Raw genomic sequence first — 26741 nt, forward strand, 5'->3', positions numbered from 1 at the left:
GTAGCAGACTAGAATTTTATGCTTTCTGTATTAAAAGGGAGAAGTCAATCTCTTCTCCAAATCGATAACGGCCATCAATTGATAAAGGGGATTGTCTGGCAGCTCAGCGACTTCTTGTTATTAGGTAGAGTTTGCATCAGATTCAACAACTGGTTTTTAAACATGGCATTGCCTGTAACCATTCTTGGAAACTGGGCACCTAGATAACATGCTTTCTTGTATTAAATTAGCTTTCCATAAAACAGGGTGTTTCTGCACTGCCCCTGCCCTCAGTTTAAACAGCTCTGAACAGCCACTCCTTCGTTCTCCCCACTCTCATCCCCACCCCATGCTATGCTCAAATAGGGAACATTTTCATTTCTTTTCCTTTCTTTCCTGTTCTTAAAAAAAAAATTCCTCGTTCTCTCCCTCTTCAATAATTTTCAAGCTGGCCATGCATGTTTTTGAAAGGCAGTTGAACGTAGTGGTTAATATAAAGGTTTGGAGCTAAAGAGTCCTGGGTTTGAATCTCAGGTCTGACACTTACTAACTGTGCCCCTTTGGGCAAATTATTATACACTTAACTCTAAGCTTCAGACTCTTCATCTATAAAATGGGGATATTGATAACTACTTTCAGGGTTATTTTGGGGACTATTAGAGATAATGTAGTTAAAAAGCTGAACAGAGCACAGCATGCATGAATCATAGCTATTATGATTGAAAAAAATGACAAATTGACTTGTGAAAAACATAGGAAACATAATTTTTTCACAGAAATAGTATTTGTAAGGTTCTAATGGACCCACTAACACACTGCAAAATTAGCTCCAGATGACATTAATGGGAATGAAATGCAGACCTCTGTCACCCAACTCCAGGCAAGTTTCATTTACAACAGACACACGGAAAAGACTGAGATAGAAAAACTGAGAAAGCTGCTAACTTGCACTTAAACGTTGTATATTTCTGCTCTTTACTTGGTCCAGGAAAGTATATGAGAAAGTATATCTAGCCTAACAAGCTGAGAGTGTGTGGTATGGGTCAATTAAGTTTATGAAATAACAGAGAGAAGAGGCCCTCATCAGAGTTTGGTGCTTTACAATAGATGAAAAAGCAGAGAGAGCCCTAATCAGCTTACATGGGCCTGGGTTTCTCTTCCTTACTCTTAGAAGAAGGGATCTTGCTTTATTCTGCTGCTCCCTAAGGAGAGCCCTCCTCCCTCCCTCAAGTATTCAGGCTAATCACAACTGGTGAGGTAGTCTCCAAGCTGAATAAGAAATCAAAAGGGAAGGGAGGGGAGGCAGTGTGGAGTTCAGAGAAAAAATAACTTAAGAAAAAAGTATGTTCTCAGAGGGGGGAAAATTAGAGAATCAGGTCGCTGAGCTGGAGCCAGGAAAAATCCACATGAGTAGAAACTGGAGCGATGAAAGTATTTCATAGTAACACATCCAAAGACGGAATGTGCCTGGCCCAGAGGATGTTCTTCCCCCTCCTGGAAAGTGGCTGGGGGCTGAAAGACCTCTAGGCTTTTCTCTGTAATATTCATTCACTAATCAGCACTATTCAGCCAATCTCACATGTGGTCTTATGTGAGGTGCCCTGGAAAGCGCAAGGACCACATAGCAACGATTATAATCAAAACCACTGGAGACTCTTATTTCAGCTTCTGAAATATGAGGCTTCAAAAGCAGACATACCTCCAGTGAAAACCAGCACTTTCTTTCTCTTTCTTTCCTTTCTTCCTTCCTTCCCTCCCTCCCTCCTTTCTTCCTTCCTTCCTTCCTTTCTTCCTTCCTTTCTTTTTCTTTCTTTCTTTCTTTCTTTCTTTCTTTCTTTCTTTCTTTCTTTCTTTCTTTCTTTTTCTTTCTTTCTTTCTTTCTTTCTTTCTTTCTTTCTTTCTTTCTTTCTTTCTTTCTTTCATGTCTACAGTTTTTTTAGATTCAAGTACTTGCTAATTATATATCAAAAGAGACAGAATGCATTTTGCCTAAAGCAAATATATAAATGGTTTAAAGGGCAGGCAAAGTGTCACATGTCAGTAGACATTAGTTGAAATTAAACTCTGCTGATGTGACTAGAATATTGACATCTCTTTTAGAGTCAATATCTCAAAATTGATGATGTGGTTTGGCATATGTATTTCCTTAATGACTTTCCAGTATAATGTGAACATATATAATAGCACTCCACACATCTGAGGGGCTTAAACTCCTTCCTCTTGTGTTTTCACCAAAAACTGTCAAACATTTTTAATCCAAATTTCAGTTGAAAATGGGATATGAGGCACAATGTAACATCCTGAAAATCTTGGCAGAAAAATATGTATATCTATCTATCTATCTATCTATTTATCTATCTTGTTTGTACGGTTAATTATGCTGCAACTCAGGTAATACTGGGCCTGAATTTGGGGATAAGGGCCTAATGGACCCATAAACACACTGCAAACTTAGTTCAAGATGACATTAATAGGAATGAAATGTAGACTTTTATCACCCAACTCCAGGCAAGTTTCATTTTGTACAGACACACGGAAAAGACTGAGATAGAAAAAACATAGAAAAATTATATTTGCTCAGGGGGAAAAAAAAACAAAGAGGAGTGTTCTTTTATCTTCCGGTTTACTCATTTATCTCTAATTGCTGTGTTCTTCTCTATTTGCTCCTCTGCATCTTGCCTGACGTAATGAGGCTTGTTGTTGATGACTAAGGACTTTTTGTTTTATTTTGTTTATCTGGGATTAGCCAGATAAAGTCTTATTCCTCTGTTTCAGCTCAGTTTGACTTTCTAAATTGGTGCATCCACTTACGATTCTACCTGGACCTGTGGTTCTCAACCCTAATTCTACAGGAGAGTCTGATGGACAGTTTTAAAATATACTAATCTCTAAGCAATTGAGTTAGATTACCTGGAATAGGGGCCTGGGAGCTAACCAGTACCCTTTAATTTAGAAATGGCAAAACTCTGGTCCAAACTACCATGTTTCAGTTATCTATTGCTGTGTAACAAACCATCCCAATACCTAATGGCTTAAAACAAGTTGCTATTTTTGATGATTCTGTGGGGCACATCTCGCTGGCTCTTCAGTTCCGCATAATGTCACCTAGAGTCATTCAACTGCATTCAGTGGACCTGAAGGTCCAATAAGGCTTCACTCACATGACAGACACCTTGGTGATCTTCTGCACGGCCCCTCTCTCTCCACATGGCTATCTTGGGCTTCCTTAGAGCATGGTGGCCTCAGGTAAGTCAGACTTCTTAGATGGCATCTGGATTCTAAAAGAGAAGAAGGAAAAACTGTTAGTCTCGTTCAAGTCTTAGCCTTAGAAGTCCCACATCACTACTTCCAAATTCTATTTGTCAAAGCAAGTTACAAGGCCAGCCCAGATTCAGTGGGGGGAAATCAGTTCTACTCCTTGATGTGAAAAGCAGCATGCACAATCAGGGGCTGAGTAACTGCTGGTGGCCATGCTTTGAGATTATAGACCACACATCACCAGTTCCCAATCCTAAAGTCATGGCAGACATTTCTATCCCATCATGGCAGTCTCTCCCATTGGTCCAGTACGTGGTCTCAGAATTGTTCTCAAGGCTGTACCTCAGAGGTCAGAGGTTAATAGACTGGAGTTACCATGCAGGTCGAAGTGTATTGACAAACCTGGGCTATTGGGAAGATATAAAGTTCTAAACTCTCCCTGCTGTGGCTTATGAAGCAGAGGGATTGGCATTCTCAGGGAAGATTAAGAAAGCGCCAGTGGCCTCATGGCCCTGTCTGGGGGCGGAAGGTCAGTCTCATGAGTTCTCACAGTAATCCTGTGAATTAGGAATTTCAGGTTTTGTTACTCTCCTCTAGTTTATAAATGGGGAAACTGCAGCTGACTGAACACAAGGCACCATTTTAGGTGCTACAGAGGACATAAAACTTACTTAGACATTGTTGCAGTTCTTAGTATCATTTTCTGGCAAAGGAAAGGCATTTAAATGACTAATTATAATACCCAACAGAATGAAATGAGGTTACCAGAGAAGAAGGGGAAAAAAAGATTCTGGAAGTCAAAGGCAGGAAAGAATAACTCTAAGTGGTGCGATCTGGCTGGACTTCATGGGGGACAAAGATGGTAATAGGATAGCTTCTTCAGAGGAGAATGATTTGAACATCAGGGGATTAAAAGAAATATTGGGAAAATTAAGCAAGTCGTAAAATATCTTTCGTAAAAATATCCTATTTAAGATCATGTTTCAAAGAAAAAGATGCCATTTCATGACATCATACATTTTGGTTGCAAAAATTATACTAAAACAAACCCAAGTTGATTTGTTACTTGTTAATTCTGAGAATTCCCATGTAAGTATACATGCATAACTAAAGAGCCCTTGAGCCACAACTAAGGAGCCTGCCTGCCGCAACTAAGGAGCCCACGTGCTGCAACTAAGACCCAGTGCAACCAATTATATAAATATAAATAAATAAATAAATAAATATACATGCATAATATAAACTTTAAAAAATGTATATTTTAATAAAGTTAGTTTCATAATTTTAGTTTTCTTTTTGAAATGGATGTCCAATCAAACCTATTTTTTTACTACTTACTATGAAAGTTAAGACCCTAGTTTTGGTTGATTCATTATAAGTGGCATCTTTTCTGGTACCAGTTATTTTGGGGTTATAAAGTTAAGGCACAGAAAGTGCCTATCACATGATGAGGGCTTCATGAATTTTACTCTTTGTGCTATAAATTTCCATGGGTTTTGACAAATGCATTGTGTCATGTATCTACTATGCCATTATGATTTTTATTTGTTTAACAAAGTTTATATGGTGCTTACTATGTGATAGATGCTAACTCATTTACTCCTTTCAGCAACCTTATTAGACAGATACCATTAGCACGTCATCTCTGGTATAGGTGACAAAATTAAGACATAGACAGGTTAAGTAATTTCCTTAAAATCACACAACTAACATGGGTAGATCTGCATTGAGAACATAGGGCATCTGTGCTCCTAATCACTATACACCCTGCTTCCCTGGTGTTATAATTATTTATTCTACTTTGCTTTTATGGCTTTCTTCTCTTCCTCTTCTTCATCTTAAAACAATTTTCCTTTTACCATACACTGAATTTAACTCTTACCTGCTACATTTCATTACCAGCCTTCTCAATTTTTAAAAAAAAATTTCATATGTTTATTCTTCATTCAAAATCTAATCATCATTCTAACTAAAGTTTTTAAAGTAATCACATTAAAATATAATTTATTCTATAAGTTGGAGACCAGATACAATATAGGGTAAGGGAAAAAAATACATAATTTTTTTATTGAAGTATAATTGACATATACCATTATATGACTTTCAGGAGTAAAACACAATGATTCGATACGTGTAAAAACTGCAAAATGGTCACCACAATAAGTCTAGTTAACACTTGATCAATTGTTACTGAGTTCAGAAACTTGAGGTGTGCAGACAGATAAGAGCTCCCTGCTGAAATCATTGCACAAAAAATGACAGTTACTCTGACACTAACACGCTGTCCAGATGAAGCACAGCAGCTGACTGACCCTTGTCTGCTTTGGAAACAAAGGCACTTAAGAATCCAACCTGAGATTTTAAAGGAAAGGCAATCTGAAAAGTTAATACAACCTTTTAGTCAGTTGTAAATGGCTTCTATTTCCCTATCATTCTCAAAAAAATACAAAAGCAGACTTTCTGTCACCTTTAGAAATTCTAGGAGCTGCTAAAGAAATGGGTAATATTTAGAAGTGGATTCCAATCTCTTCTGTGTCTTTTCTTTGGGAAAAGAGGGTGCATATCTTGAAGATATTTATAAAAAGCTTCTAAGGAGACACAATATCTAGACCAGGACACATTAACTATTCTCTTCTCAATGGATTTAGAGTAAAAATATACGTGGAAAGAGTCAGCAAAATTATTCAAGCAAATATCATATGGGTGTTTAGAAAGAAGGCCATTCAATTCACTAGTTACTTCCTACATATTGGTGTAACAATCAAAATCGATTTTTGTCAGAGGAATCTGAGCTCAGAGAGCAGACAATTCAAGTTTGATATTCACTTGGCTTTTAAAAACTCAAAAGGCAATATTTCTTGGAATGCTAAGACATTCTACTTTTCACTGTGCTATGAGCAAGGCCAAAATTGAGGCCAATGACAGTGGAAATTATACTACTAAACCCTGGGTATTTTCCTAAAGTTCTCTGATGGATAGTAAGGGGGAGGTAATTAATGTCAACTGAGTGCCTGCAAGGTACTAGACACTTTTAAAATGTTTCATTTAAACCTCCCAACAATCCCATATGGAAATTATAGACCAAATGAGGAATTTGTTGTTTTTAATGCAAAGGAAGTTATTCAGTGTGAGAAAGCTGGAACTGTGAGAGACGTTCATTCTCTTTTTCACATAGCGAGTGGTGGAGTTAGGACCAGAACTCAGGTCTTGAGTCTCTAAGCTCCATGCTTATTTGTTCCACAGTATCTGTCATTAGCTTATGAGATGGAGCTGCAGGGTAGGCTGGAGGAGGTGGGTGCAGGTAGTGGGAAGGCAGCTTCAGAGAGGAACGGGTAGGGCAGAGACGAGGGCGGCCAAGGTAGGGAAATGTAATCAGGGGACTGGCTGGCCAGGGAATACTTGAACAGGAGCCTCTGCCTTGATGGGTTGGCTTAAAGTCCCAGGTTTGATTCCATTTTCTCTTTCACCTATTAGATCCAGTTCATGGGCAGTTTCCCACAGCCCTTTAAGAGCTATCTCCCTTCCACTGGTGGGGTAATGCTAACCAGAAGGCTGAGGTGTTGCAGGCCTTCTTCAGCATGGCAGTATTTCCAGTCATTAGACTATTTTCCTCAGGGCCTAGCTCCAGAGAGGTCTTGGCTTCTCAGCCAAAAGGACCTGGGATTGCCAAGCAGTAACTCTTTAATTTATTGCCCCTGTTCTACATTCCTGACCTGTGAGTACTTGCAGACACAGAGACCAGCTTTCCAAAGCCCAGCATAAGCTGCTTTAATTTTGTCATTGTCCTATAATTTCATGGAAATGGCTGCTATGAAGCCAACAAATGACTAATAAAATCCCTCTGCCCACTCATTTCTAATGTCATTCTGGAACTCCAGAACAGGGACCATCTGGTCATGGTGCTTACTTTAACATAAAAGAGGGGCTGAGTTGAAAATCATATTTCTGAGAGAAGGCTGGAACGAGACTTCTGTTTGTGAACCCAAAGCACAGCAAAACAAGTCTAGCGTTTCATTTGGGGCAGTGATGAGACACACTGAGTGCTGCATAGGCAGCTCTGCCTGTGGAGAGGTTAAATTTTGACACACACACACAGATGATATACAGATATCAATCAGTACTACTAACTGTCACATTTATTGAGCACTATCAATGTGTCAGGCAATGTGCAACGCACTCTGGATTATTTTGTAATAGGCAAGTATTAGTGTACTCACTTTATAGGTGAAAGAAGTAGAGACTTACGGAAGTTAAGTAAACCTGCTCCAAGTCACACAGCTAGTAAATAATAGAGCGAGGCTTGGAGAAAAGGTCCGTCAGTTTCTACATATGTGCCCTGAGCAACTGACTTACTTGACTCATTGCAGTAAGGGTTTTTGGAAGAAAAGCCATCCTAAGCAATGACTAATCTTACAAGCATGTAAATTTTCGTACCAGAAAGCTATGTGGAGATTTTCTTTTTCCTATTTTACTTTGGAATTATTTTAGATTTTACAGAGAAGTTGCAAAGATAGCAATAGAGTGCTCCTGGCTACCTTTATTCAGCTTCTTCTAATGTGAACATCTTAAATAACCATGCTACATTTGTCAGAACTAAGAAATTATCTTTGGTACAATACTAATAACTAAACTACAGACAGATTGTTCAGATTGTGGTACAATTTTTATTTGCAAGTTTTTCTTGTGACTTTTGATTTGATCACCCTTTTTAGGATCTACGTTTTTTTTTTTCTTTTAGTAAACTTAATTTTTTCTTAATTTATTAAGACTGGTCTTTTAGAGCAGTTTTAGGTTCACAGAAGAATTGAGAGGAAGGTATTGAGAGGAAGAATTGAGAGATTTCCCATATACCCTCTGTTGCCACACATGAACAGCCTTCCCTATTATCAACATTCCTTACCACAATGGTACATTTACTACAATTGATGAACCTACTTTGACATGTCATCATCACCCAAAGTCCCTAGTTTATATTAGGCTTCACTCTTGTTGTATATTCTATGGGTATGGACAAATGTGTAACATCATGTATCCTTCATTATATTATCATACAGAATAGTTACACTGCCTTAAAATTCCTCTGTGCTCCACCTATTCATCCCCTCCCTGCCAACCCCTGGCAACCACGGATATTTTTTACTGTCTCCATAGTTTTGCCTTTTCCAGAATGTCATGTGGTTGGAATCATGTAATAGGTAGGCTTTTCAGATTGGCTTCTTTCACTTTTAAGAAAACTAAATATGTATTTAAAGTTCTTCCATGTCTCTTTTTTTTTTTTTTTGCGGTACGCGGGCCTCTCACTGTTGTGGCCTCTCCCGTTGTGGAGCACAGGCTCCGGACACGCAGGCTCAGCGGCCATGGCTCACGGGCTCAGCCGCTCCATGGCATGTGGGATCCTCCCGGACCAGGGCACGAACCCGTGTCCCCTGCATCAGCAGGCGGACTCTCAACCACTGCGCCACCAGGGAAGCCCTCTTTTTCTTTTTGTAAACATCTTTATTGGAGTATAATTGCTCTACAATGGTGTGTTAGTTTCTGTTCTATAACAAAGTGAATGAGCTATACATATACATATATCCTCATATCCCCTCCCTCTTGCATCTCCCTCCCACCCTCCCTATCCCACCACTCTAGGTGGTCACAAAGCACAGGGCTGACCTCCCTGTGCTATGCGGCTGCTTCCCACTAGCTATCTATTTTACATTTGGTAGTGTATATATGTCCATGCCACTCTCTCATTTTGTCCCAGCTTACCCTTCCTCCTCCCCGTGTCCTCAAGTCCATTCTCTATGTCTGCATCTTTATTCCTGTCCTGCCCCTAGGTTCTTCAGAACCATTTTTTGTTGTTGTTTTTTTAGATTCCATGAATATGTGTTAGCATACAGTATCTGTTTTTCTCTTTCTGACTTACTTCACTCTGTATGACAGACTCTAGGTCCATCAACCTCACTAAAAATAACTCAATTTCGTTTCTTTTTATGGCTGAGTAATATTCCATTGTATATATGTGCCACATCTTCTCTATCCATTCATCTGTTGATGGATACTTAGGTTGCTTCTGTGTCCTGGCTATTGTAAATAGAGCTGCAATGAACGTTGTGGTGCATGTGTCTTTTTGAATTATGGTTTTCTCAGGGTATATGCCCAGTAGTGGGATTGCTGGGTCATATGGTAGTTCTATTTTTAGTGTTTTGAGGAACCTCCATACTGTTCTCCATAGTGGCTGTATCAGTTTACATTCCCACCAACAGTGCAAGAGGGTTCCCTTTTCTCCATACCCTCTCCAGCATTTATTGTTTGTACATTTTTTGATGATGGCCATTCTGACTGGTGTGAGGTGATACCTCATTGTAGTTTTGATTTGCATTTCTCTAATGATTAGTGATGTTGAGCATCCTTTCATGTATTTGTTGGCAATCTATATATCTTCTTTGGAGAAATATCTATTTAGGTCTTCTGCCCATTTTTGGATTGAGTTGTTTATTTTTTTGATACTGAGCTGCATGAGCTGCTTGTATACTTTGGAGATTAATCCTTTGTCAGTTGCTTCATTTGCAAATATTTTCTCGCATTCCAAGGGTTGTCTTTTCATCTTGTTTATGGTTTCCTTTGCTGTGCAAAAGCTTTTAAGTTTAATTAGGTCCCATTTGTTTATTTTTGTTTTTATTTCCATTTCTCTAGAAGGTGGGTCAAAAAGGATCTTGCTGTGATTTATGTCAGAGTGTTCTGCCTATGTTTTCCCCTAAGAGTTTTATAGTGTCTGGCCTTACATTTAGGTCTTTAATCCATTTTGAGCTTATTTTTGTATACGGTGTTAGGGAGTGTTCTAATTTCATTCTTTTACATGTGGCTGTCCAGTTTTCCCAGCACCACTTATTGAAGTGGCTGTCTTTTCTTCATTGTATATTCTTGCCTCCTTTATCAAAGATAAGATGACCATAGGTGCATGGGTTTATCTTTGGGCTTTCTATCCTGCTCCATTGATCTATATTTCTGTTTTTGTGCCAGTACCATACTGTCTTGATTACTGTAGCTGTGTAGTATAGTCTGAAGTCTGGGAGCCTGATTCCTCCAGCTCCGTTTTTCTTTCTCAAGGTTGCTTTGGCTATTTGGGGCCTGACCTCAATTTCTATGTGCCACATCAACTTTCCTTCAGGACATATCTTATGATTGGAGTTCAATTTCAATTGTCTCTCTAGCTTGATATTTAGGTTTTTGTGTTCTTATTGTTGGACTGTACCCTGAGTCTGCTTACTCAGTAATCACATTTCATAAGGGAAGACCCAAATCCCCATGTGCTGACCATTAATTTATCCCATTTTTACAGAGAAAATGTGAACTTAAAGTGAATGGTCTGAATTACATAGCACACAACTGGAAAAATTAAAAGACACAGGGAAGGAGAGAAAACTTCCTAAGTATTCTTTAGTTGTTAGGACAAGTGGAGCTTAAAATAAAAATTAAACAGAGATCAAACATCATAGAAAGGTATACTTTGGAAAAGAACTTAAAAGTCTTTTCCCTGCCAAATGTCAGAAATATTTTAATCCAGTTTTGGAAAGGAATGTTGTCATAATTCACAGTATTTAAACTTGGGCTTTGACCAGGCAAAACAAGTATTAAAATCAGACTTAACATGTCTGAAACAAATTTATCATTTTTTTTTTTCTGAAGTCAGTTCCTCCTCTTGCCCTTCCTGATTTTATTATTGGGTCTGCTGTGTTCCCAGACACAAGGCTAGAAAAGTCAGTGTCATTTTTATTGTGTTCATGCTGATGTGCAATAGGTTACCAGTTCCTGCTGACTTTGCCTCTGTCACTCCCATATTTGCCCATGTTTTTCCATTTTTACTGCTGCTATTCCTTTGCTTAGGTTATTTTACAAACCTCTTGATCCATGTGCTTCAAGTATATGTGTGGGCAGTTTAATTTCTAATGTATAGTCGCTGCAGGTCATCAATTTGTTAAAAAGCTTCAATGGCATTCCCATACCTACTGGATTTAGAATAGACCTTTACTCTAGCTGTTGAGGTCCATACCCTTGCCCCACTTTACCAGATGTATCTATTATGACTCCCTTCTTTGTACACCATAAACCAGCCCTACTGGTTTGTGTTTTTCCTTGAACGGATACTGTCGCAGGTCGTTTGCACATGCTGTTTCTTCTGCTTGGGAAGGCCTCTATTCCCACTCATAATATAAGCTACTGGCATACAATGCATGAGGGGTTAGCAAACTACAGTGTGAGTGCCAAATCTGGCCTACCAGACTGTTTTAGTCGACAAAGTCTTATTGGAACACAGTGACACTCATTCTTTTATTTTCTATGACTGTTTTTGCACTGAAACAGCAGTGGGAAGTAATTGCAACAGAGACCCTATGGCCTGCAAAGCCTAACATATTTACTTTCTGGTCCTTTACAAAAAATACAAGTTCTAATTCCCAATACTAATCCCCTTAACTGAATACCCAATTTAATGTGTTTCAGCAAAAATTTGTTGAGCTCCTACCATGTGCTAAATATACAAACACGGAAAAGAAATGGACCATCACTCAAAGAACTTACTGTCTAAAAGTTATGAAAAATCTATAAATTAATTCCTCTACAACATGATAAGTAAAATAACATCACATATAGGAGATACCTAGAAGCAGAGAATAGGGAGTTATTGATCTTTTGGAGGGGTGAAGAGGTGGGAGAAAAGAGTTTAATAGCTGAGTTGGGTTTGAAATTATGTACAGGAGTTTATCCTAGAGACAAGGGATTAAAGTCATTCCAGATAGAATAACAGCAGACACAAAAGTGTGGAGGAACATAACCACATGGTCTCTTTGGGGAACCTCAGGTAGGCTCTTACGGAAATGAAATGGAAAGAGATTGGACTATGGAGTCATATTAACCTGGGTTCGAAACTTGACTCTGATAGTCATTAGCTTCATGACTTTGAGTAAGTCTTTAGCTTCTATTAGCCCCATTTTCTCACCCTAGCAGTATTTACGTGAATTAACTGATGTGACATTGGTGAAAGTTTCCAGCATGTTTGATATAGTGTATGTGCAAAAAAAAAAAAAATGTGCTTCTTGGTATGTAGCAAAACAAAAAAGTTCATGTAGGTGAGCATGGGCTAGGAAGAGTAAAGAGAAAGATATGCATCAGCTCAAAATACAAAGATACCTAAAAAACAAACAAACAAACAAACAAACAAAGATGCCTGCTCTTTTCTCTGTATCTCAGTCTCAATTCTCCCGGTAGTACTTTTTCTTTCCTGTATTACAGATGGCAGGTGTGTTTATCTCATCCTTTCTTCCAAATGGTGACCTCCTTGAGGGCAGGGATCTTTTCCTTATTCCTTTTTGTATCTCCCAAAGTGCCTAGCACTGTGTCATATATAGGACAAGCCTCTGATGAATGCTTGCTGAATTTTAAATCTTAGATTGTGAAGGTATTTTTACAATAATCAACCTGTTATTTTATGTGAAATTGAGACCAATGAGTTGTAAGATGTTTGACTTGCTCAAGCTTGTCCACTTTAATGATCACAAGTCTAACTTGTAGTTTCCAAGAAGGTGGAATTTGTTTTTGTCCTTTCTTCTACTCTTCCCTCATGCGTTCATTCTGGGGCAGTTTTCCCTTTCAGAAACGCCCTCCACCTCACCCTCCAGGTGTCCACTGCTTTTCCAGATATGGCCTCTATCTGTTGTTACATTCACATTGAGATGCTCAGGATTTGTATCATACCTTTTCTGGGAAGGCATGTGGAAAGGAAAGTTAGAATAATCAGGAGTGGATTGGTAGTAGGATTTTAGGCATCAGGAGGAAATCAGTATGTCTTCAAATCCTTTTGCAAAAGCAATCCTTAATCTACCATACATAAGGGCTGTCCTATGGGTCCCAGAACTAACAGAACTTTTAAGTACAGCAGTAATAGCTATCACTAATTAAGAGCTTACTAGTAGTAGGCACTTTGTATGAGTTGTGTCTCTCCCTCACAACACTCATGTGCGTTTACTATCCACTTTCACAGATGGGGAAACTGAGGCTCAGAAAGGTTAGGCAACTTTCACAAGGCCACATAGCTAAGGAGCAGAGTCCATATCTGCCTACTTCATCAGAGTCTCTGACAATACCCTTTAATTGTCCTGTAACTGGGAAGGAGGCTAGATAATCTTTCAGGCTTCAGTTCCCTACGGGCATTCCTTCTTTCCAGAATTTTCCAAGGTAATGCTCCTTAGAATATTTGCCTGAAAGCAAGTATTTACTTTGCAGGGTCCAGTGCAAGATAAAAATGCACAACTTCTTGCTGAAAAAGCAGGGAGGAGAAACTATACTCAATATTTTGTAATAACCGATAAGAGAAAAGAATCTGAAAAAGAATATATATATATATATATATATATATATATATATGTATATGTAACTGAATCACTTTGCTCTACATGTGAAACTAACAGAACACTGTATATCAACTATACTTCAATTTACAAAGAAAAAGCAGTGGTGGGGGGAATGCTATCAAAGGTATTAAAAGGTAAACTTTTTTTTTCTTCCATGGCCTCTCTCTTGACTTATCATGGTGTTTTTAATTTTTTATTTAATGTCATTCTAAGCAGAAAGATATTAAAATTTTAAAGTATTTGCATGAACTTTACTGTTCATTTTTATATTGTGCAATGTCAGTTTTGAACGCAAATGTAAGAGCATATGCAGAATCGTTGAAATAACACAATTCATATTTTGTAGCTCATACGTTCATATGTATTCTGTTCTTACCAGAAGAGTGGAAATGCTGCCCTGTGTTTACATTACTTCTTGATATATACACATTGTACCAACACTCTCTACATTCAGCTTACTGATGATTAAAGAGGAACTGAAAGGACAAGGAACTATGGGTTGCCCTATCTCTCCCTTTCCTTCTATGTCATCATTTTCAGTGAAAGTGTCTGGCTAATGCAGGGGAATAACAGGAGTAAAACATGATGGGATTCTTAAATTGATTATGTTTCTTAGAATCCCATTGCCTTTTATCTCTGTTCAAAGCATGTTCTTGTTCAGGCTGTAAGTGCAGACTCTTGGGCTTTCAGTTTTAAATGTTACTTGTACTCGCTTTCAGTCTTGCTGAATTTGCCCACGTCATGGGTCCACCAGAAATCTGTGCTTATGGGGCATCACGAACACTATATGCAAATGGGGTGGCAAGGAATGGCAGACATATGTTTTGTGTATATCCTCTCTGCTCATGTGCACGCTCCATTGCCCCATGGAGCCTCGTTTATAAAATACAAGTTCTAAAATAAAATTTTTGAGAATTTCAAGATGGCGACAGCAGAGCATTAAAGCAAGTGTGGAGCCCCTCTAGCTGTACATGGTTGTATGCCCATGAATCTGACCCTGCCTGGGAGTTATTAATCAGTGTGCCAAAGGAAGAAGTTTCCACAAGCCAAACTGTGTAAACTTTCTCCTATGTCTTAGTACCTTTAACCACTTATCAACCTTCTTTGGCCAAGTGTTCAAATGCCACTCAAAAATCTTCAACTCACCCAGTCCTTAAGCTGAGGAAGAGAAGCCTCAGGCCATTATCTCAGATGTTCAGAATCAACTCAGCTTGTTTCTGATCTTAGTAACTGTACTTGTCTTCCCAGTGGCCGAGCTCCCACCCCACACTCCGGCTTTAGGCCCTAACTGGTCTTGTCCGTATTTATCTTTCATACCCCATCTGAGTCTATATCTTAGTATAAGTACTTTTAGGGTTAGTCTATAATTTACTATAATACTCAAGAGCAAAGCTTCAATGATAGAAAGCACAATTATTTAAAATTCTCTATTCTTAGCTTTAAGTGAGTTTTCCTTTTGTTTTTATTCAACATTCAACAAGTATTGACCAAGTAGCTCCTGCCATGAGCAAGAGCTCTTTGTAGGACTGGGAGGGGGCAAAGGTAAAGATACTGTGGTCACTGACTTCCAGGCAGTCATGCTCTAGCCTTGTGGGCCTTGAATGTTGTTACTAAATGTATCATTTAAATTAAGAAATGTTCCAGGCATCTCCTTCTCTTGGCTCCTTTCTATCCCAGAAGCGTGGTTTATGAGATAAATTTAAGGGCAGGTGCACTGGGGTCATTTTCCTAGATCAGCTCTCCATGCCCTTTCTTTAAGGGGTGATGCTCTTAATACAAACTACACCCTATATTCAAGTAAATAAAGTACACCCCTTAATCTTGAATGCTTGGCCAAAATTTTCAAAACTCTCTAAGTACGGTTTTCTAACTGATTTCCAGACTTAACTTCAAAGAATTATACAAGGTTTCTAGTGTCTGTGGCTTCTTCCATTTCCCTTAACTCTTAATCAACCACCTCACTGTATGGAACTTCTCTTGGTTGCATTTTTAACTCCTTCTCTTTAAAAGCATTCTTGATTTCAATGCCAAGGGTGCAGAGGACTTCCTGTTCTAAATTTGAATTAGCAAAAGATTTGGCTTGAATGGTTGTAGAGCTGTAGACATACTTTAATACCACTTCTGACATGACAGTTCAGTTTTAAAGGTGGTGGATTGGAAAATTATAGTTAAAAGAACACTCTTCTCCAGAGTGGTGGTGACATGAGTCACGGGAGAGGGAAGGAGTTACTATTTATTTAAAATCACTTTTGTCTGTGACTTGGGAAATTGGATTATCATCAAGAATTCTGCTTCATCGTGGCCATAGTTCTATTTATACTAATTAGTCATTTATTTATTCAACAAAGAGTTTCTTAAGGGTTTTACCGTGTGTCAGTTACTGTGCTAAACTTTGAGAATACAGCAGAGAAGGCACAGCCCCTGCCATCTCTGCAGTAATTACAATGGAAGGGATATGAAATGAAAGAAGAGTATGGTTAAGGCTAATAATAATCTGGTTTTGAGGATTAGGGAAGACTTTTTTTTCGATTTTTTTAAATTGAAGTATAGTTGATTTACAATGTCATGTTAGTTTCAGGTGTACAGCACAGTGTTTCAGTTATACATACATATATATGTGTGTATATATATATATATATATATATATATATAGCTATTCTTTTTTAGGGAAAACTTTCTGAAACAAGATAGAGTTAAGCATCTCAATCATTGGTTTTCAAATTTTAGAGAACCTTCTGATTCCGTAGGTCTGAGACTAGCCAATAATTTGCATTTTAAACATCAGATAAGTCTAATGTAGAGGTTTTCAGAGTACTCTTCAAAAGGTATTTAACTAAGCCACTTTATATTTCCATTTTCGTTTCCATTTGTATTACTCCTGGGAAAAAATGCAGTGGTATTTTTTTTCACAAAAAGATGCACACTTTGATAATACACTGCAGAGAGAGCCATTTGCCACTTTCATTTTCCTCCTGTAAAGAGAGTTGTGAGGTTTTGTCATGATGTTCGATCATCATAGAAGAGACCGAGAGCTATCATAAGGTTTGCTTCAAGACCCACCGTTATTGCAAAGATCTGAACCATGTTTAAAAAAAAAAAATCTGAACCATGTTAGGTCAATAAATATTTTCGTAGAAAAGAATCATGTATTTTTCTTGAGAATATGGAAATGGGCTGTAAATGTGAATGCACATAAACATAATAAGAAGAACTAGATGGATTAGACCACTTTCACTTTAACAGAATATTTTACTCAATTTCCTTAGCTTAGTAATTATTTTTTAAAAGATGTAGGTGTTTAGTAATATTTTAAAGACATATTTTTAAAAACATTGAAGTTGACATTTTTGAATTAGCATTTTATTAGAACACAATCTAATTTCTAAATCCGGACCATGAAGGACTCAGCTAACAATTATAGTCTTGAAGGGGCTTCAAATCCACCTTAATGGTACTACATCAACCAATGAACCAGAGGCCACACTTCAATTTTTAAATAGCGTATTAAATAATTAAACAGCATATCAAATTATGTTTTGGATAACTGTCACAGCCTAACTTTTTAAGCACTCTTAAAAAAATTGTAAATGGTTCATTAGAGGTAGTTTTGAAGCCAAAAATGCTAACGCAAGTCACGTGGAAATCCTAAAAGGAACTTGGCATGAAACAAAGAATGAACTTGTAGCTGAAAATAGCAGATTAAACAAAAACTCAATCAGTGTGGCTATAACTGAAACATATGTACGTAGATGCAGTAGACTTTTATGGTAGACACACTGATGATCTAACTTTCTCTCTGTGTCAGTTTTACATGCTTTAACAAATGCCTTTGTTTAACCAATTTTATGATTGATTCCACTATACCTTACTATGGCTGTGAATGAAAAATGTATTTCTTGACTTTTAAAACACCAGGCCAGGAGGTACAGAAAAAAAATATTAATCTTTATATCTAATTTCCCATCTTTATTGACACAAATTTCTTTGTCTTAAAACTGAAAGAAAGCTATTATTTTATGATGATCACCAGTATGCTTGTTAACTGTGCATTTCCCCCTGAGATATGCTTCAATTTTAAGGTAGTGCTAGTTATTTCCTTCATGAATTCCATTATTCTGAGTTCCAAAGAACATTAAGTATTAGTCAAAACCCAACATTTATGTGATGTAGATGTTACCACATTCTTTGCAGTGGCTGTTCTTTGCTGGTGTTCTAAAAATACTGTTTTCCATTTATATGACTTCAATTCAATTCTACATAATAAAATCATCTTTGGCTGAGAGGATATAATGGCAAAATTCCTATAATCACACAAGACTATACGTTTTACATGGCACGCCTAATTGCATTTTTTAAGGAATAAAATGTTCTGGGGTTCTTTATTTTGTGATTGAGCCAGATGAGAGCACGGCCCAAGGAATCCAGAAAGAATTGAATCTAAAATGCTGAATCAGCTTCGAGTCTGTTCATCAGCATTGCAGTTCAACGGAAAAATAAATCCTAGATGCAGGAATTTTAATTGATTACACTAGTTCAATCAAAACAACTACTTAATTCAGTGACCATCTCAGCTCAGTCATTTATTTGACTGGGCGTGGAAGGCAGCGTTTAAAGCAAAAGGGTGGCAGTAAACTTGGTTTCCAGTTCCAGTTGTCACTACTAGTTATGTGACCTTGGGAAAAACATGTCACTTCTCTGGGCCTCCATTTCTATAAAATGATAGGAATGACATTTGATAATGCCTAACATCTTTCCTGGCTGGAAAATTCAATACGTCATTTAAAGCAGTTGTTCTACCAGCATCATTAAAAGGCAACTCAGAAAAGACAGGATTGATGAAGGGTGTCAAAGACCTTGGCCTACTGACATGCACCGACTGTTCCTTATATGAAATGACTGACTCATCCCCGACCACCCAGCTTACTCACTCAGGGCTGATGTCTTCACAACATCTTTCAGGAGGGGAGATGAGACCCACTCTAACCTTTCTGAATCAATTATACAACAACTCAAAGGCAGCAGGTTCAAAACATCAGAGATGATAGATTCAGACCTGGGAATGTGCCAGTATAGGAGCCTCTTCTTCCTCCCTGTGAGTCTTACAAAGATAAACAAAAGATAAACAAGATAAGTAGAAGATACTGGGGGAGGTGGAGGAGTGAGGCTCGAATTACCATCTGCAAATGTGCATATATCTGCAGGTGTCAGGGTCTGTGAATTCAAAATCTCCCTACCCAACCAACCAACCAACCAACCAACCAAAAGGAGAACATTTTCACACACAACATGTGAAAACTATATTACACTTACATTTCTTAGCCTGTCTGGAGTTATGTGTGTGTGTGTATATATATATATATATATATATATATATATATGTATACATATATATATGTGTGTGTATATATATATATATATATAATATGTATTATATATATATACACACACACACAAATTTAAGTCACAAGTTTCAGAATGTGACTGAGTATGGCTGCTGCAATAAATGTTAACCATAGAAATTTTAGGGCTAGGCTGGGTTTAAATTCCAGCCTTAATTCCTTCCTGAAGAGTTACTGATACTAATATTTTCTGTAGTGTATTAGCATGGAATCTAATTCTAAAACATTTCCTTGTGTGAAATGAATATTTTAAAGATCTGACTCATTCAAAGCATTCATCATTTCCTTTATAACTGATTTTCCTCTTAGACTATATAGCTCTTGGATCCTTCATAATATCACAAGGTTTTTCACAGTTCAGAGGTTACATATTCAACACGTAGTAGACTTAAATCTAAATTGGATTTTAAAATGTAACATTTTGAAGCCAGAAGCAAATAAAAGCACCATAGTATTAGCAAAAGTATTTCTGAGAAGGCTATGTGGTAAAGAGGAGAGGTTCTGGGATTTGGTCTTACTGCACCTGGCATGGGTTTTACTCTCAGTTCTAACGTAAACTCGGGAAATTAACTAAAATGTCAAGGAGCTCAATTCTGTCATCTGTAAAATGGGTTTGATAATACTTTCCCCACCTACTTACAAAGGCAGTATTGAGATCAAAGAAACAAATTCATGTGAAATATAATGCTTAGGACACCCAAATTGGATTAAACCCCATAAAAACAACACTTTACTAACATGTGGAGTCTACTGAGCTTGTACTCTCCATCCTAAGACTGATATTAAAATTGTCAGTTGGGGGTTCAGCTATTCCAGGTGTCATTAACAGCAACAGAGGGGCTTTTTAATGCAAGGAATAACTGAGAATGATTGAATGTACTACAGAATGAGAATGAGAAACAATTCACCGTAAGTTAATGATGAAACAGATGATAAAAGGGTGGGCCTTGTGTTAACATCCAGTTCCTCCCTATTGGGAATTCAATCATTTCTCTGCCTTATGTGGTCTGGAATCCGTTATCTGTCCATCTCCAGATTTCGTATCTCCTAATGTTTGTCATTTGTGTTTCCTGTAATTATGCAGACTCATTGGAATGGTTAGTTTCCTATATCTGGCTGTTTGCACTTTAACTAGAGCTAATTTCCAGGTTCCATGGAATTTGCATCCGGTGAGTTCCACATCCCTGCTGTCCTCTGGGAAACTTGGAAACACTGGTTATTTCCTACAGGGAATGTTGTTAATGCTACGTGTGCTTCCTGTTCTGTTTGGTTCTATTTATTGAATGTCTACTGAATGTTTAAGATTGTTTGGAGCCCACTGGATGCAAACATGCAACACCTGTGAGGTATTACCTGTGAGGAACACTTAATCTACCTCTCTATCCTTTCCTGTACAGGACTGCATTTTTCTGAGCTGTTTTGTGAGGATAGGAGGGGTCAGACATGCCTGAATTTTTGGTAAGGTGAGAAAATCGTTTATGGTGAGTGACTTGAAAATTACCCCACTGCTGTTCAGAATTTATGAAGTCGAAGGTACACCCTGGGTCTCCTCATCCTCCTCATCATTATTTTCATTATAACTGTCATTTATTGAGTATCTAATATGTGCTGAGTGTTTTATATGTGTCATCTCATGTAATCCCCATAAAGACTCTTTAAAGTATGTTATTTGACAGATGCGAAAACACACGTGTAAGGAGGTGATTTCACCTCTTTCCCAAGGTCACACAGCTAGTTGGACTCAAGGTCATGTTTTAATCCTAGTCCCATCTGCCCTTTGCCAAAGCCATGATTTAATTACACTCCTCCTTCATGCCCCTTGTCCACCCCAACTGTAGCCACTCAGGACTGTAATGTTGAACTTTTTAGTGTCTATTTTTAAGGCAAATTTTTTTCAGAGTTAAAGGTTTTAGTTAAATACAGGGTTTCATTAAGATTTGCTTCCAAAGTGTACACTTAACGATACAGTGATGGAGTCTTCACTTTAATCCTTTAAAAATTTTATCAATATGTGTTCTTAACATCATAACTTCTCAGAGTAAGACACAATATTAAAGGGAATTTAATTGATGCCTGCATTTCCTCTATAGCATCTTTGGTGTCAAGCTTCATCTCTGAACAAAGCGTTCCCACTGTCTGCCCAGGCATCCCAATTCCCTCCTTGGACATTTGAGGCTTTGAGACTGAATCTCTGGTCACTGAGCAATAATGTTGGTGTTAGACTGAAAGGTGTTGGCCCAGGGAAGTCACATGTAATCAATACCTGTACACAGGATGTACTTCAGTCATTAGGATTGGTGTTGAGAAATTTCTTTTATCTTGCTCTCACTTGTTTAGATTATTGGCCACTAAAATACAGAAATGTAAACTTGCCTAAGAGTTTACTATTCCACCATTTGCATTCTTTCCCCAACGGAAAATGTCTACCTTGAATGGTAGGATTCTGAAAAGACTCAACTTTATAATCACAACACATTGATGAGTCTTTATTGATGACTAGCGATGAGAGTAAGCTAAAATTTCTTTATGCATTGTCAGACATTGTGTTAAGTGTTTAGGGCCTTCTTTTGTTTAATCTCATGAAAAGGAAATACCACCTACGGATGTGATGAGGACTAAATGAGATAAGACAGAAAAAGCACTTAAAACCATGCCTGTCTGGATTCCCTATAATCCTTGGTGAATGTAGCCATGATTATGATCAGTTACTTCCTTACTCTTAAAGGGGAGGCTGGAGCAGGCTGGTAATGGATAATCGCCCTCAATATTAACTCACATTTTTTACTTGATACCATTTTCAACCTGCTGTGAAACTCTATCCAGACCCTAATGTGACCCTGTATCTACTCTGCTGGCAATTTCAACATGAAATGTTCTACCTTTCACTGCTGATCAAGTCTGTTTGGGGCAGAGGCTGATCTGAGGTCTGATCACAGTGAAAGAGAATCTACTGCCAATAATAAACAGTGAGACTGGCCAGACATGATCAGAGACTTGACCTTAAAGTGCTGACACAAGAGCTGGAGGATTTGAATACCGGGAACGTGCAAGTCACAACAGCTCCTGCAGGCCTCGGGGACTAAGGTATAGACAATGACACGCATTTCAGTAATAGAGTCCACACAATGTATCACTGGGAAACCAGGAACCAGCCCGAAACACTCAGCATTCTTAACTTGTTTACCCAGAAACTAAAGGAAGGAGAAGTCAGTGATTAGTAAGAAAATGGTTCATGAACAAGCTTACTCTTGGGTGCAATTTCCTTTACTGAATCCCAGAATTTCCACCCACCACTGATCTTGATTTCTTTTTTTTGCGGTACGCGGGCCTCTCACTGCTGTGGCCTCTCCCATTGCGGAGCACAGGCTGCGGACGCGCAGGCTCAGCAGCCATGGCTCACGGGCCCAGCCGCTCCGCGGCATGTGGGATCTTCCCGGACTGGGGCACGAACCCGTGTCCCCTGCATCGGCAGGCAGACTCTCAACCACTGCGCCACCAGGGAAGCCCCACTGATCTTGATTTATAATAATGCATCCATAAGTCTCACCTCCAGCATGGGAAACTAGAAGAGGGCGCTCCCTGTTTTCTTTTAACATGGTGAGAAGAATATCTGGGGGCAGTAGGTAATCTTTCAAATTAATTAATTATAGTGTGTGAAATTGGGAATGCCGTATAAGAACAAAAAAAAAAGCTCAGTACTACTTTTCCAGATTCCAATCAACTCTGTATTTGTAAAAATGCTCTGAGTTAGAAAAATTTTGAATGGAAAAGGGATTGAAATTTACCTAATAGAAAACCTTTCATAGTGGTTTGGCCAATTCCAAGATTACCTAGGTCAGGCTGCATGGCCTCAAGATCATAGTGAATTAGCAATTTCCTAGGCAGAAATTGCCAGAAAACAGGAGGAAATCAGATGCATAAGTAGAGATTTGTGAAAATTGGGAATGACAGGAAAAGGAAAACTTGATTTCTTACTATGTGTATTAGGCACTTCATTTAAAAATTAACCTTGTTTACTTTTAAAAATCAAAACAATACATGTTCAAAATTTTAAAATTCAAATACAATAACAAAACTTTTACAACCAACTTCTCTCCCCCTCAATCCCAAACCCATTCCCACTTTCAACCATTTTAGCAGTATCTTTTGCTACTTACTTCCATATGTTACGCAATACATTCATGATGCTTTTTGATTATTTTAAAAAGTTTTAGACATTGCCTACCGAATAATGATTTCCTGTAGGGAAAATGAGGAATATCTCTCTTATCTCAACCCCTTTCCCCACAGACCTGATACGATTCTATCCAAATTTCTAGTTAAATCAGTAAAGTTAGGACAGCCCAAAAAGGCTGATCCAGGTTGAAAAATTGAAGGGAATGATGATTTTTTTTTACTTGACTACTTGTTTTTACTTGAAATTACTGTCAAAGCAGCAAATTAGCAATGCAAAATATACACCCAAGCATCAAGCTACAATTATATGGACAACTGGTCTTCTGTGCCTTTCTTTGTTTCTCTCTGAGTTCAAGGTTTCAGCAGTCCACACATTGTCCGGACTCCTGTAGGTCAGACGAAGCTGGACCGGGAGGTCACAGCTATTGAGCTTGCCTTTGGTGATGGTGGTGGGCACTGAGGCTATGTCAGCACTCCAGGCCTACACAATTATTATAATTGGTTGGTCTATAAAATAATTCTATTCAGAAAATATTTTTAAAATTTTGTCTAAAAATTCAAAATAATATGTATTCATACACAGTGAAGTTTTAAAAATTCCTTTTATGATTATATAAATATTAAAAATAATATAGAACAATTATTCTTGGTACCTATTTCTGTAATTTAATCATTTAAAGTTATACCTAGATCTAATATCAAGACACTGGAAAATTTATGACGAGTGTAATTTTTAATGGTCCTATTATTTTCATTTTTTCCACAAAATTGCCTACAGTCTTCCTTAAGGTTGCATTTTTTAGTGGTTAATAAATGTGACATCTTGACAACCTTAACTGACTTTTCTCTGTTGACCATAAATTTTTTACTGAGAAAATACTCTCTCTAAAGCTACTGAGGTATTTTGTAATTGCAGAGTAAATTCTGCTCAATGAAGGATAGTCTTAAGGGAGTTTATTGAATTGGATAAATATTTTATTCTAACTATTTTAAACATACTGCCTTATACCCCTCATTCAGAGTGCTTCCATTTTCAAATATTTTTAGGAAACAAGACACATCAAATAGGCTTTCTCTATTTTTGCAGTTATTTTAATGTTTTACCACATTTAGATGCTGCAGCATCATGTCTTCTTAATTTTACTGCATTCCACTCTAAAGAAGGAGTCCTTAAAAAAATTTTTCTTACAAGTTGAAATATTTCAAAATACAACTATAGAATTTCAAAATTAAATTCTGTTCACCATGTGAGCTACCATCATTTAATTTGCTCAATTCCTTCCTTGCTTTTAAAGAAATAAATTATAATGTCTTTTCATATGCAAAGTTTGTTTTTAAGAATTGCAGTTACCAAAAGCTTCAAAAGCCAGTTTGAAGCTCCTTTATTTTTTAACATTTTAATAAAAGTTTTCTAACTATCTCTGAACAAAATTTAGAGTTATTTTCAAAACAGAAGTTTAATGCCATGGTAGAATATTTATAATGGTACAAAAAGTAGTATGTATATATATTATATATATATATAAAACTACTAGTATATGTACAAGTGCAATATTATTCAGCCATAAAAAGAAAATCCTGCTACTTATGACAACATGGATGGACTTTGAGGGTATTATGCTAGTGAATGTCAGACAAAAAAAGACAAATACTGTATAATCTCACTTATATGTAGAATCTAAAAAAACGCTGAACTCATGGAAACAGAGTAGATGGTGGCCGTCAGGGTCTGGGAGTGGGGGAAATGAGATGTTGGTCAAAGGTCACAAACTTACAGTTAGAAGATGAATAAGTTCTGAGGAGCTAATCTACAGCATGGTAACTATAGTTAACAATACTGTTTTATATACTTGAAAATTGCTTAGAGAGTAGATCTTAGATGTTCTCGCTACGGAAAAAAAATAGTAGTTATGTGAGGGGATGGATGTGTTAACTAACCTTATTGTGGCAATCATTTCTCAGTATACATGTGTATCAAATCATCACGTTATACACCTTAAACTTACACAATGTTATAGATCAATTATATCTCAATAAAGCTGCAGGTGAAAAGTGAGTAAGAGAAAGATGGGTAATTGTTGATTACCTTTCAGGTTTAACTATGAGTTAAAGTGAGTATCCTGTTTATTACACATGCATCTCATACACTGCAGACAAAACTTTTAGCAGAAGGTGGAAATACAAAGTGGAGACCTATAAAACCACTATGGCTGATTTCAGTGCCTCAACTAATGATAATAATTTGTTAAGAAATGACAAATTCTAAACAAATTGCAGAACAAAGGGGATGCCAGGACAACGTGTAAACTGGGCCTATTTCAGGCAAACTAGGATATTTGGTCACCCTATTGACATGTGACCTGTTTATTCTCTCTGGAAGCCTTTAGGATCTTATCTTTGGCCCTGCTGTTCTATATTGTTGTGATACTATATCTTGGTGTGTGCCTTTTTGTTTTGTTTGGGTTTTTTTTTTGGTTTGTTCTTCTATCTGGAAACTCATTCATGACCTTCATTTTCTTATATTATTTTTTTGATAAATTCCTTCCCTCTGTTTTCTTTGTTCTGTCTTTTAGAACAGAGAAAGGACACATCTCTTGGATTGATCCTTAGACTTTCTTGTCTTTTATCTCGTATTGTTTCCATATTCTTGTCTTGTTTCTTTACTCTCAGGGAGAGTTTCCTAATATTATTCCCTAAACTTTTAATTAGATGTCTTAATTCAGTGGCATATTTTAAATTTCCGTTATTCATTCCTCTTATGATTGTTTCATTTTATTAAACATTTTATGTCTCTGGGGATAGTAATTGTAATATTTTGAAGTTTCTTTCTACTTTCTGTACTATTTCAATACCCTATTATTTTCTTTTTTGTTGTTGTTTGGCTTTGTTCCTTATGTTTTTTTCTCATACTCTGGAGGTATTTGTTATCTCTTTGAATCTGAGGCACTGAATAGCTACCCAGATATACTCTGTGTGTGATAGTCTTTTAACTGGTCAACTTTATAGTAGATTAATCTGCCTTTTCTTTTTTATTCCTGTATTTCTCCCTCTTTCCTTCCCTTCTTTCTTTAGTTCTTTTATTATACTAATACTTAAATATATTCTCCCTGTAAGATATAAACAGCTGCCCATACATCTTTGACCACGCAAGTTTGATCCTAAAACTTATACTTCAGATCCTATTTAGTTTCCAGGAATTGAGGAAACTTTAATGAAGTAAGAATTTCATATGGCTTAAAATATATATTGTGTGGCATAGACAGAGAATGAAGTGTTCTGCTTAATAAAATACTATGATTAACAAGTAATCAAATATAAATCATGAAAGGAGTACCAATTTCCAAATATCTAGACAAAAATACAACACATTGAACAGTATTTTTATACAGAGAATCATTAACTATTTTCTTGGTTATCCAAGAGACATTTTAGAACCATGGAGGACCTGTGTATTTTCATTCTGAATACTATTATATTATAGGTGTGTCACTATAATAGTAATAGTCAATAAAGTGTTTTATTGTATTCTAATGAA

General features: G+C 37.2%; 1 long non-coding RNA gene across 1 annotated transcript in view; it reads right to left on the minus strand.

The window, feature by feature from the left end:
• Window positions 1–26741, minus strand: part of LOC149748054 (uncharacterized) — a 234409-nt gene that overhangs the window by 19894 nt on the left and 187774 nt on the right. The window contains exon 3 of the long non-coding RNA XR_016395000.1: window positions 3141–3257. This is a non-coding gene — a long non-coding RNA (uncharacterized LOC149748054). The remainder of the gene's footprint in view (window positions 1–3140; window positions 3258–26741) is intronic.

Source organism: Delphinapterus leucas, chromosome 11, assembly GCF_059928025.1.
Source record: "Delphinapterus leucas isolate spDelLeu-1000000601 "Yukka" chromosome 11, BTC_Dleu_Yukka2, whole genome shotgun sequence".
Lineage (NCBI taxonomy): Eukaryota > Metazoa > Chordata > Mammalia > Artiodactyla > Monodontidae > Delphinapterus > Delphinapterus leucas.